The sequence below is a fragment of the Homarus americanus genome, unplaced genomic scaffold (assembly GCF_018991925.1).
Source record: "Homarus americanus isolate GMGI-L3 unplaced genomic scaffold, GMGI_Hamer_2.0 scaffold52512, whole genome shotgun sequence".
Classification (NCBI taxonomy): Eukaryota; Metazoa; Arthropoda; class Malacostraca; order Decapoda; family Nephropidae; genus Homarus; species Homarus americanus.
Genome location: NW_024735442.1, coordinates 11,970,248 through 11,982,897, shown reverse-complemented (window position 1 = coordinate 11,982,897; position 12,650 = coordinate 11,970,248).

Sequence of the window (12,650 nt, the reverse complement as noted above, 5' to 3'; positions counted from 1 at the left end):
CATGTGCCGTATTCTGTCATCCAACGCCATCCATCATATTGCTCCTCCACCCTTTGTTCCTGCCATTATTATACCCTCTATCACCCACTCCTTATGTCACGCAACCATTCTGTCATCCACACTCTCTATTCATCCACCTTCTGTCGTCTACGCCCTCTTATGCAGATATCATCCATCACACACACACACATATTCACCTTCCACTACATACACAGGGGGTAGTGAAGGGGAGGGAGGGTAGTGAAGGGGAGGGTATAGTGAAGGGGTGGGGTTAGTGAAGGGGAGGGATTGTAGTGAGAGGAGGGAGTGAGTGAAGGAGGTAGTGAAGGGAGGGTAGTGAGGGGGTAGTGAAGAGGGGAGGGGGTAGTGAAGGGAGGGAGGTAGTGAAGGAGGGGGGGGAGGAGGGGAGGGGGTAGTGAAGGGAGGGGTAGTGAAGGGAGGGGTAGTGAAGGGGAGGGGGTAGAAGGGAGGGGTAGTGAAGGGAGGGGGTAGAAGGGGAGGGATAGTGAAGGGGAGGGAGGGTGGGTGAAGGGGAGGGGTAGAAGGGAGGGGTAGTGAAGGGGAGGGAGGGTAGTGAAGGGGAGGGTATAGTGAAGGGGAGAGGAGGGTAGTGAAGGGGGAGAGGAAGGTAGTGAAGGGAGGTGAGGGAGGAGGGGTGTGAAGGGAGTGGAAGAAGGGTAGTGGGAGGGGTAGTGAAGGGGAGGGTAGTGAAGGGAGGGGGGGTAGAGGGAGGGATAGGTGAAGGAGGGGGGGAGTGAAGGGAGGGGGAAGGAAGGGGGGTGAAGGAAGGGAGAGGTAGTGAAGGAGGGGTAGTGAAGGGAGGGGGTAGAGGGGGTAGTGAGGGGAGGGTAGTGAAGGGGAGGGGGTAGTGAAGGGGAGGGGGAGTGAAGGAGGGTAGGGGAGGGTAGTGAGGTAGTGAAGGGGGTAGTGAAGGAGGGGAGGGAGGGGGGAAGAAGGGGAGGGGTAGTGAAGGGAGGGGTAGGGAAGTGAGTAGGGGAGGGGGTGAGGGGTGGAGGGGTAGTAAGGAGGGGTAGTGAAGGGAGGGGGTGGTGAAGGGGAGGGGGTAGTGAAGGGAGAGAAGGGAGGGGGTAGTGAAGGGAAGGGGGGGTAGTGAAGGGGAGGGGGTAGTGAAGGGAGGGAGGGTAGTGAAGGGGAGGGGAGTAGTGAAGGGGAGGGGGGTAGTGAAGGAGAGGTGGGGTGGAAGGGAGGGAGTGAGGGAGGGTAGTGGGGAGGGGGTAGTGAAGGAGAGTGGGGGGTGAAGGGGAGGGGGGTAGTGAAGGGAGGGGGTAGTGAAGGGAGGGGATAGTGAAGGGGAGGGGGTGGTGAAGGGGAGGGGGTAGTGAAGGGAGGGGATAGTGAAGGGGAGGCACTAATTCATTTTAACTCCTCGTGGTGACGTGAAGAGACTGCCATGTATGTATGTATGTATGTATGTTTGTATGACTGTATGTATCCGACTATAAAGTATACCCGTAGTATGTACACAGTATCTGTATCAATGCACATTAAGAACGGACAGAGCTACAACGTCCATACAAACAATTCCCAGCGCTGCTATGTCCAGGCATCAAACAGCCAAACTAATGATCACAGTTATGACGAGGCAACACCTGGCGTGAGTTGGTACTTCCCTCGAGTGCAGTGTACCTGTAATTACTTTCATTACCTGTTAATTACACGCCCATCAGGGGGTGATGAAAGGGTTAATAAATCAAACAAGATAAATAATACACGATAATAATAGTAAGGACAACTGTGACCGTAAACCATCACTCTACAAAATAATTCCTCGAGTTATATTTACTAATTATTGGTCTCGGTGTACAGTCGTCCTGGACTATCAGAAAAATTTAATATAGCTACAAATTTATGTGATATGAGGTTTTTAGTGTGTTAATACCGGTGTCGATATACTGTAGGTGCGGCGGCCGAGTGATTACAGCGCTCGCGTCCAATCCTATTCGTCAATGGTATGCTACCCCGGGGGGCACCCTTAGTCTATTCAGCTGTGAAGGGTACCTAAATTTACAGATAGGGATATGAACGTGGATGGTTAAGGCTGGCCACACCGGCTTTTTGCATACCGAAGACTTAATATTCAGTACGTTGTATCCGCAGTGTCCCTAATTGACCACCAGACATACAGCAACTACTCTCACTTCCACCGACATATAAAACTTTTTTTTCTTCACACGAATCTATACAAGTTGGTGAAATTTGACACAAGTGATGGATGGAACTTTGTAAGCTCGGTGAAGGTGAGTACAGCCTAAGAAACAAGTATGTTCCCAGACTTGGCTGAACAATATTGAAACCGGACGGATTATTCTGAAAGCAATCATGACTACATACAGTACATACATACATACAGTACATACATACATACAGTACATACATACATACAGTACATACATACATACATACATACATACATACATACATACACTAGTTATTACAGTAACTAGGGATAGCTTCCTTATATTGATAACGTCTATGCATTTATTTGTTTAATTTGTCTGGCCATGTACTTCTTCATTTAGGGTAAATGAAAAGTTTTATAAAAAAATAAAGTATCAAAGCCTAACCTTTACGAATAGTAAGTTACTTATTATTATTTTTCTTTTCATTTTAAATACCGGATGATCATAGTGGGTGATATGATATAGTGCAATATATTCTAAAAAGAAAAGCAAATCTCAACATAAATTTCGGAGAAAAACCATTAAAAACTGAAGTTAATCAACAGTAAAGACTTAAACTATGCAGGTGGGAGAAAAATATAAAAGTAATAAATAAATAAATAAATCCTGAAACTAAATACATATGTCTTGATTTTCTTTGTCTTTTACAATATATAATCACTGCAATATATACCAATAGGACACAATAAAATACCGAGAGTGACTACATTTTATTTTGTGCTGGTCAACCACTGAAGCAGACGTCCAGGGGTCATCTGCCCCCTGATCCAACATAACCTACAAGCTCGTGTTTGTATTATCATCTCGACTTAATTCTGTGTTACAAAGTCACTTCTGAGTTTTCAACATTATTATTTTTTTTAATATTTACTTATTCTAACCTGAAAGTCAACAAATATGTGGCTTAAAGAATATGAAAACAACCAAATAAAAATGGAAATCCACCTAATAGCGATAATTGCTCATTAAGCGTTAAAAGCAACTGCAGCTTTTGGCAAATAGGGATAACTTTTAGTCTGTGTTACTATAACTCAATGGAAATTAAACTGTACATGGAAAATTTTACTCTATTTTAACTAAGGCGTTATTTACTATTGTAAAAAATGCAAAATTATACCTGAGGTAGAATAGGTAAGGTACGGTAAGGTTTTTTTATGAAACTATTCAGTGGATATTTATGCTAGGTTAGGTTAGGACAAGATTTGCACGAAAGTATTAATTTATAAATATTTTTATGGTCTACATAATCGGTTATGGCCAATAAAGATATCCAAAACGTATAAATACATGATTCATATCGTTAATCGGCAATATATATATATATATATATATATATATATATATATATATATATATATATATATATATATATATATATATATATATATATATATATATATATATATATAACCACATAGGAAACAAAAAAACACGAAGTTCCCAAGTGCTTTCGTGTAACTCACATCCTCAGGAGTGAGTACAGACTGTACTCACTCCTGAGGGTAAGAGTTGAAACAAGTTTTAGGAAAAATCTAATTTTTTTTTACACTAAGGAAGGAAAATCATCTGAGTGGGAGTAACTTTCTCGAGATGTTAAAATTATTAGAAGTAAAAAAAAACAAATTAGGGTCAGGTGTGGGCGGAGGCCCCAGTGTTACCAGAGATGTTTTGGTGGTGTATTACCGCACCCGGCCTCACTGTAGTGTTGTGGGCATGAGTATGTTGTGGGCGTGTTGGGCGGCTTATGGCTGAGTGTGTGTAGTGTTGTGGTTGAGTGTGTGTAGTTGAGTGATGTTATATGGCTGAATGTGTGTGGGCTGGAGTGTGTTGTGTGTGGGCGGCTGAGTGTGTTGTGGGCGGCTGAGTGTGTTGTGGGTAGTTGAGTATGTTATAGGCGGCTGAATGTGTGTTATACGTGACTGAGCATTGTTAAAGAGGACATGTGAATAAATACATTATGTTTAGGTAAGGTTAGGTCAGGTAAGGTTAGGTCAGGTAAGGTTAGGTTTGATTAGGTTAGGTCAGGTAAGGTTAGGTCAGGTAAGGTTAGGTTTGATTAGGTTAGGTTAGGTTAGGTTAGTAATCTAGATAAGATACATGAAGGTACTTGTAACCCAAGAAAGACTATGAAAGACAGAACAGAACCTCGAGGTTCCACATAACCCATGAAGAGAGAACTCAAAATATGAACTTCCATCAGATACCTTGGCTTGGTACTACAGACGAGCCACTGGTGAATAGAACCACCAGGAGAGAACTAAGTAAATAAAACAATTGAAGACGATGATGCTGATATTGTATAGAGTCTAAATGTTTATTGAGATGTCCAACGTGAAAATCCATGCAAACGTCACTGGTTAACGAGTCAAAAATGAGATTGAAAAACTCCAGCGCGACAACCCTATAAAATATATCTTGTGGTTAAACAGCTTCTTGTGGTAACAGTGGAAAAGTTGTTCATCACGGATTCCATGACGAATGGCGTTAGGTAGGATACACAGAGAGAGATGGATCGTTTATTTCCTGTGACTTCTTAATGGTTAGGAATGGTAGTGTGGGAGAGGGAAGTTAATTTGGAGCTAATTTTAGAACTTTTTTTTTATTTTTATTTATTGTTTTTAAGAATCAGTAGGAGCGCCGCTGAGTACTATTGTTTTACTGAGATTTAGAAAGTCGATGGACGGAGAGGACTTTATGACATAAAAGTTACAGGTGACATTTCCGAAAATTGATGGGGCTGTGGTCTCCATAATATCTTTTTGAGGAGTCGATCTTCTCTATCACAAATATGGACAAGGAGTCTCAACCTTGTGAATGAATAGATAATATTTATATTTTTTTCAAGACTATTAACACGTGTCTTGGTTAATTTCCTACTGAGATTATTTCCTAACATTTGTCTTGGCTGGGAACAAGGGAGACAAGAATGAATCTATCAACAGAAACTTTCTTAATGGTAAATGAATAAAAGAGTGATAAAGAAACTAGATACGACTCAGAAGAACATACAATCCCAGTCTGGAAATATTTAAAATAGCCACAGAAATGTTTTATTCATTTACTTATAATGAAGATAGAGTTGAAGTATCTTGATATTACGATTAGAATATCCTATCCATTTTTATTGTGCCTCTTAATTACTTGTTTTAAAGGATAAATAACAACTTGGAGACAATGGTGGTTTCCCTAGTCCTGCATTCTCGAGTGGCGGGCGGGCGGGCGAGGTGGAGGGAGGAGGGTGTACCAGTAGCTAGCTGAACCTGTGGATAATGGAGAGGAGCCTTAATCTCCCCAGAGCCACATTACAGCCGGTCCTGAGATTAAGCGACTGTTGTGTGGACGGCCTCTGCAACACCTCCCAGTAGACCAAGACTCCTTAAGTATATAAACAAAATACCCAGCAGTGCTATTTTTTTTCACCTGTACACATAACTAGCAACACTTCATCAAAATGGTCGTTAGACTTAAAACAGTTGAAGGAACCAAAGAAAGGAGGAGAATAAGTGAGAGAGAAGTGAAGGCAGGTGGTGGGAAGACAGAACTGTGTTAGGTAGTGTGACTGACCACCACCATGCAGGGATTGTCGGGTACATTACAGCAGTGAGAGAATCATGACCGTGACGGTACAAACTCGCTGGCAGGTATTTCAGACCACACGATAATTTGCTCAGGTAACCTCCGGATATATACAGTATATCATAATATAGGATGAGAGTGTTGTAGCGGCTGCGGGTGAGAACGACAACAATATCGATTATCTTAAGTGGCAGGTTACTGAGAAAGTGGAGAGGAAGAGATATATGATTACGCTGTTTAAAGTTACTTCAGATTAAGTGTAATTGAACAAAAATCCGAATGAGGTTGTGTGATAAAGTGTGAACGCCATTAAGAGACGCCAGGAGGCATCAGAAGGCGTCAGATGGAGGGTAGGTGATGGTGTTACAGGTGTTGTCCCCAGGTGCCCCCCCCGCCGCCACACCTGTGACCAGAGCTACTCACTTAATCACATCATAAACGTGTCACAGCAGCGCCGGCTGACTCCGCTACGGTAAAAAGAAGTATATTGAAACTAAAATGAGTTGTGCTTCAGGTTCACAAAACAAATGGAAGAAAATAAAGTGAATTTTGTTGAAGATTTCGGCAATTTGTTGATGAAGTCTAGGACACACCTCAGTGCTGGCTCAGGGGTTCACTGGCACAGAGACAGTATCAATATATTTACGATTTTTAGAGGTTAACTGCGCTGTTTACTCTTATACAATGGAGAGATAAAAGCAAGAACGGCAGAGAAATATCACGCAAGAATGTTTTCAAGTACAGTTAGGAAGCAAGTACAGTTAGGAAGCCAAGACTCGCTTCATGTTTAGCCACACACAGGTAACTGAGGTGTAGGTGACCCGGGGACTGACTGTGACCTCAACACACGAGGCAGGTGACGGCATATCACTATACAATTATACACACATATATATATATATTTGTTGGAAATATTGTCCATAAAACAAACCAGTTACAGTTACCTCGTGATAGATTCTCGACTAAAAATAATTAATTAATCTAATAGATACAGATTATCCTTGATAAAATACATTTTGCTAATCATCAACCAAACGTTTATATAAAAGGTTTGATATATTTCAAAAAATATTTCCCCCTTTATTTGATGTATGTAAAATATTTAATATGGAGTGTCAGGAATTATGAGGTGCCAGCTGAATGATTGTCACATTTATTTCACCTCATAATAATCTCTGCATTCTCTCCCTCTTATTTATTTTCTCCGTTTATCACTAAATTTTACTCCCAACCTTTAAGTTTTCTTTTTTTAAGTCGTTTCTTTATTTTTGTTCTTCCTGCCCTTCATCTCTCCTATCCCCGTCTTATTTCGATTTATTTTAAAATTTAATAAGTAACTGATTCTCTATATATCTCCAATACTCTATTTCTTTCAATCATCAATTAAATTATCTCCCCATCTCTCTATCTCCATCTTTTATCATCATTATGTTATCCCATCTGGTTCTATCTCTCATTTCTTTCACGCCATCTGTATCTTTCCCTCTCTGTCTGTCTGTGTATCTGTCTGTGTACCTCATTTTCTGTTTATTACCATCTCTCTCTCTCTCTCTCTCTCTCTCTCTCTCTCTCTCTCTCTCTTTCCTTCTCTGTTTTGCTCCTAATTATCTAAACATGTCTCTCTGTTGACTCTTAAAATAAACATCACAGAATGTTAAGGCTTTTCCTCTGTTAATTACCACACACACATATACATATATATATATTAAATAACTGAAGTACTTATACATGAGGTAATTATTTTGTTAATTTAGTTCCAGGTGATTATGATAGCGAAGTGGTTTAATGATATAATCACAGTACGCTTGATATAATAATTATTATATCCACAAAAACATTAGAGCCACAACGTTTAGAAAATAATTTTATAATAATAATAATAATAATAATAATAATAATAATAATAATAATAATAATAATAATAATAATAATAATAATAATAATAATAATAATAATAATAATAATAATAATAATAATAATAATAATAAATAATAAATTAATCAAATGAGGAACAGGTGTGCACATTATAGCATTACCTTGACATCTTCACACTATAATTCTCTTCAATAATAAAAGTCTAAATATTTACCAACAGGAATATTTAGAGACTATCGCCCGGGTAGAATACATTCACCAACAACGTGTTAAAATATTTGCACTTTTCTCATTCTCCCCAAACAATTTAGGTGTAATGATGTTATAATGTCCTCATTAACTAGCATTACCCGTAAAACAAAAGTGCCGGTAAGTGATTACTTCGCATTAAATGACACCTGTAATCGTATCATCAACATGGACAGCCTCGCAACAATGCTCTAACCGTCGCTCTCATAACTTAACGCCCTCACCTTGTTGTACTTGGCGGACAAAAAAATATATATATATAGTTCGATGCCTACCAGCCTATGTTGTTGTTGATTATTATGACTAATTGACGACTGCAGAGGTTAATTATTTGGAAGACTGACAGAGGGACCCCAGTGCTTATGATGATCCTATAAGGCAGCAGATCCTACAACAGAGATGATCCTACAAGAGTTCTGATCCTACAGCAGACCGGATCCTACAACAGACCTGAGCCTACAAGAGTTCTGATCCTACAGCAGACCGGATCCTACAACAGACCTGAGCCTACAAGAGTTCTGATCCTACAGCAGACCGGATCCTACAACAGAGATGATCCTACAAGAGTTCTGATCCTACAACAGAGCTGATCACCACGTTCAACAACCAAGCACTAGATCTCTACGCATTTACTGTACTCTGCCACCAAGCCTCGTACAGCCCCGTGTAAGCTTGTACCCGTGTAAGCTAGGACCCGTGTAAGCTTGTATCCATGTAAGCTCGGACCCGTGTAAGCTTGTATCCGTGTAAGCTCGGACCCGTGTAAGCTAGGACCCGTGTAAGCTTGTATCCGTGTAAGCTAGGACCCGTGTAAGCTAGGACCCGTGTAAGCTTGTACCCGTGTAAGCTAGGACCTGCGTAAGCTAGGACCCGTGTAAGCTAGGACCCGTGTTAGCTAGGACCCATGTAAGCTAGGACCCGTGTAAGCTAGGACCCGTCTCTATAGCTTATATAAACACTGTGCTGTAATTTGGATAAAATCAGAAGAGTAATTAGGTGGATGAGTCGTGTCTGAGTGAACTGGGTGACCACGAGGAGAGACAGCAACAGTTTCTGACGCGGCCACACTTGTCACCTGGAGCTCAGTTGCCACATTTGTCACCGGGAGCTCCTGAAGTGGCCACACCTGTCACCGGGAGCTCCTGAAATGGTCACATCTTTCACTGGGAGCTCCTGAAGCGGCCACACCTGTCACCGGGAGCTCTTGAAGCGGCCACATCTGTTACCGGGAGTTCCTGAATGCCTCAAGTAGCGCTTCTGTACCCCAAGGTATCTTCCAGAAAATGATCACAAAATATGAATAACTCTAAAGCTCACCATAAACAAACGTCTTTTATATTTACGAAATAACTTAAATAGACTATCTCAAAATCGAGTAAATATTCCCCACTACTGCACCAACAAACTGGTGCCAACATTACACCACAAAAGCCCCAAAGCGTAAAGAAAAAATTCCAACATGCTTTCAATATGACAAAAACTTAAGAACTACATACCACGCTGAGCACAGTCTGGGAGGTGTTGGAGGAGGGAGGGGGTGTTGAGGGAGGAAGGGAGGTTTTGGGGGGGGGTGAGGGAGAGAGGTGTTGGAGAGGGAGAGAGGTGTTGGAGAGGAAGAAAGGTTTTGAGAGAGAGGGGTACTGGAGGAAGGAAGGAGGTGTTAAGGAGGGAGAGAGGGAAGCGGTGGAGAAAAGAGTGAGGGGAAGCGCTGTAGGAATGAAGGAGGTAGGTGCCGGAAAGAGGGAAGGAGGAAGGTAGGGAGGATGGAGGGAGGTGCTGGAAGGAGGGAGGGAGGAAGGAGGGAAGGAGGTACTGGAAGGAGGGAGGGAGGTACTGGAAGGAGGGAGGGAGATGCTGGAGGATGGAGGGAGGTGCTGGAAGGAGGGAGGGAGGGAGGGAGGGAGGGAGGGAGAAGCTGAAGGAGGGACGGAGGGAGGTGGTGGAGGGAAGGGAGAAGGGTGAGCCGGCCGGTGATTGGAGAGTGAAGGCCAGGTGTTACGACTACAAGAAACCTAACTATAACACTCCCTCCCTTCCATCAACACCTCCCTGCCCCGTCCCACCAACACACCCTTCCTTTCCCTTCTTCCGTCCCTCCCTCCCCCATAACGTTAACAACATGCACCCAACACATCACTGCTCACGACCATCACACCAAGGAACTGCACAGAAGCAAAACTGAAGAGATGGAGAACATATTTTCTCTTTGAAGTCTCCTGCCAAAAATACAGGGAACAATAGACAACCAATCCCGTGGTAGCCCGAAGCAGTATGTAAACTAGTCTTCCTGATGTTACCTTGAACAAAATTGAAAATCAGTGTTGCTTCATCAGTTATACTAGTCTAAGAATTTATATTACGTAAAAAATTAGAAAAAAACTCTGGTAATCCTATTATAAAATATAAAAAACATGTCACACTTTTTTTCTCTTTCCTATTGTGAAATCTTTTACCGATTACTGTTTTAAAAATCTGAACATACTCTCTATGATGTTATATGACGGTAGTGGATCATGAAATTCCTGGATTTTTTTATTTTTTTATTGTGAAATGTTAGTACCAATACTGTCAAATTTCAACACTACCAGCCAGCCAGACACCCAGAGAGGGAGGGAGGGAGGGAGGATGGTGAAGGAGAAATCGAAAATCTGTATTATTTATCTACCAGGATTTAATAAGTGATCATAAAATTGAAAATAAAACTTGTTCAGATAAGTGGGACCGGTCCGCTAAACACACTGTCAACGGTTCATTGTAAATGTCGTCGCTTTAGATAAAAAGATATTGCATGGGACTGACGAGGTACACGTAACTTGAGATACGTCTCTGAATAAAACATACGAGAAAAACTATTTACCCATTATACTTTTTAGAGAAAAAAGTGAAAGTGGGACCGTGAACTTGAGGGTCCTTCTGGGGCAGTGCGGACACAACACAATGAATAATTCTAAGTGTTTCCGGCACTGCACTCGAGCCGCCTTCACTCCCTCAACTGTAAAATTAGGCACCAATTGACATCTGGGTGACCTGGGGATGCCATTGGCTAGAAATATTACACAATGACACGTAACTACCCTATAAGACTCTGAGGACCAAAGTAATGCCCTTGCCTCCATCAATCTCTTGGAGGTCGACTTTCACACACTGTGTCCATGCAGGAGTTGGACATAATTTTGTTCTCACTAACACCGTTGAATATTGCCTATAACACCCACCAGTACCCCGTGTTAGGTGGTGATCAGTACACGTTACAAGCACAGAGATAGAGTGAAACATACTTTATGCACTCATTAAGAAGATCAAGTTCTAAAAGCTTTGATGTGGTTCGTAGAGTAAGTTATATAATACATATCAGACTTCATCTCGCTTATTTTCACTTCATTAGGCAACCGGTATCGACCACTGGGGGAATTTCTGAGCCCACGTAGATGTAGTGAGTGTAATAAGAAGTATACACCACACACCTTAAGAGACTATACTATCACCATCACCCTGAGAAAGGGAAGCGTCACATAACTATTAAAAACCTCATCAGAAACTGCAGATACAAAGTGGGTTAATATAATGAAATAAAAGGTTAAAACGGTGCTTAAATTCCCGTGTAATGGACTCTTTGTTATTTATTATGAACGTCCAATTACCACAACCTCCTCCTCCTCCTCTTCGTCTCACCTTTAATGGATTGCGGGTCCATTAGGAGAGTGTATGAATATTATCCGAAGTGAGGGTTATTTTTACCCCCATTAAACTCAACTTTCCAATACGGATCAACTTGTCACTATATTTTGTATCCGGGTCATAAGTTGTGACGGGGTGGAGAGGTGGGGGTGAGGGGGGAGGTAAACGTCTGAAATCTCACTCAAGCACAGAATTGATTACAGGTTAAATATAAATGAACTGTGACTAATTGCTTTTTCATCACATTTCTCCGGGAAAAGATTAGGAACCGACAGCGTATGACTTCATAAATCATGGACCTACACTACCGTTGGCTCGTTAAATCCGGCTCTTGTTCTCGGGAGACTCATTCTTTTAGTCGATATGACAAATGACATGTTAAGCCCCCAGTGTCATAATGAAACCCTCGAGAAGTATAATTCCCTCCGATCAATATAAAATTTACAGTCACATAATCTGGTGTATTTCTCGTGTAATATTGTCGAATATTACATACGAGGCCACACAAATAAACCAATATTGTTATGCTATTACCCCCCAAAAAATATTTACGTTTACTTATTGAGGCAAAATTCAACCGGACGGCCATTGATTAGCTAACTCACGGATCCACACGTCTCGAAGTGGTTGGTATGACGTCAGCATGTGTACCTCTCGCCCCCATGTACTTAGGTTAAGTACTTGTGAGTTTAGATCAATTTGAATTAATTTTGGCCTTAGGTTAAGTCAGATTTAATCTTATGTTAGGTTATGTGTAAAGGTTAAGTAAGACAACAGGAGGAAAACGAATAAAATACAAGAGATATGTGAATTAGCGTGAGGAAGATACAACTTACCCGTGTGTGTGTGTAGATTCTGCCAAGATACAAGTTGATCCCAGACGGTCTTTTACTAACACTACTTTAACATCACTTTCATAAAGAAGTTGTTTCACGTAATTAATGTGATCTCCTCCAAATTAATTTAATCAGTTGTAATTATACGCATTATTACGTGTGTGTGTGTGTGTGTGTGTGTGTGTGTGTGTGTGTGTGTGTGTGTGTGTGTGTGCGCGCGTGTAAAACCCCACAA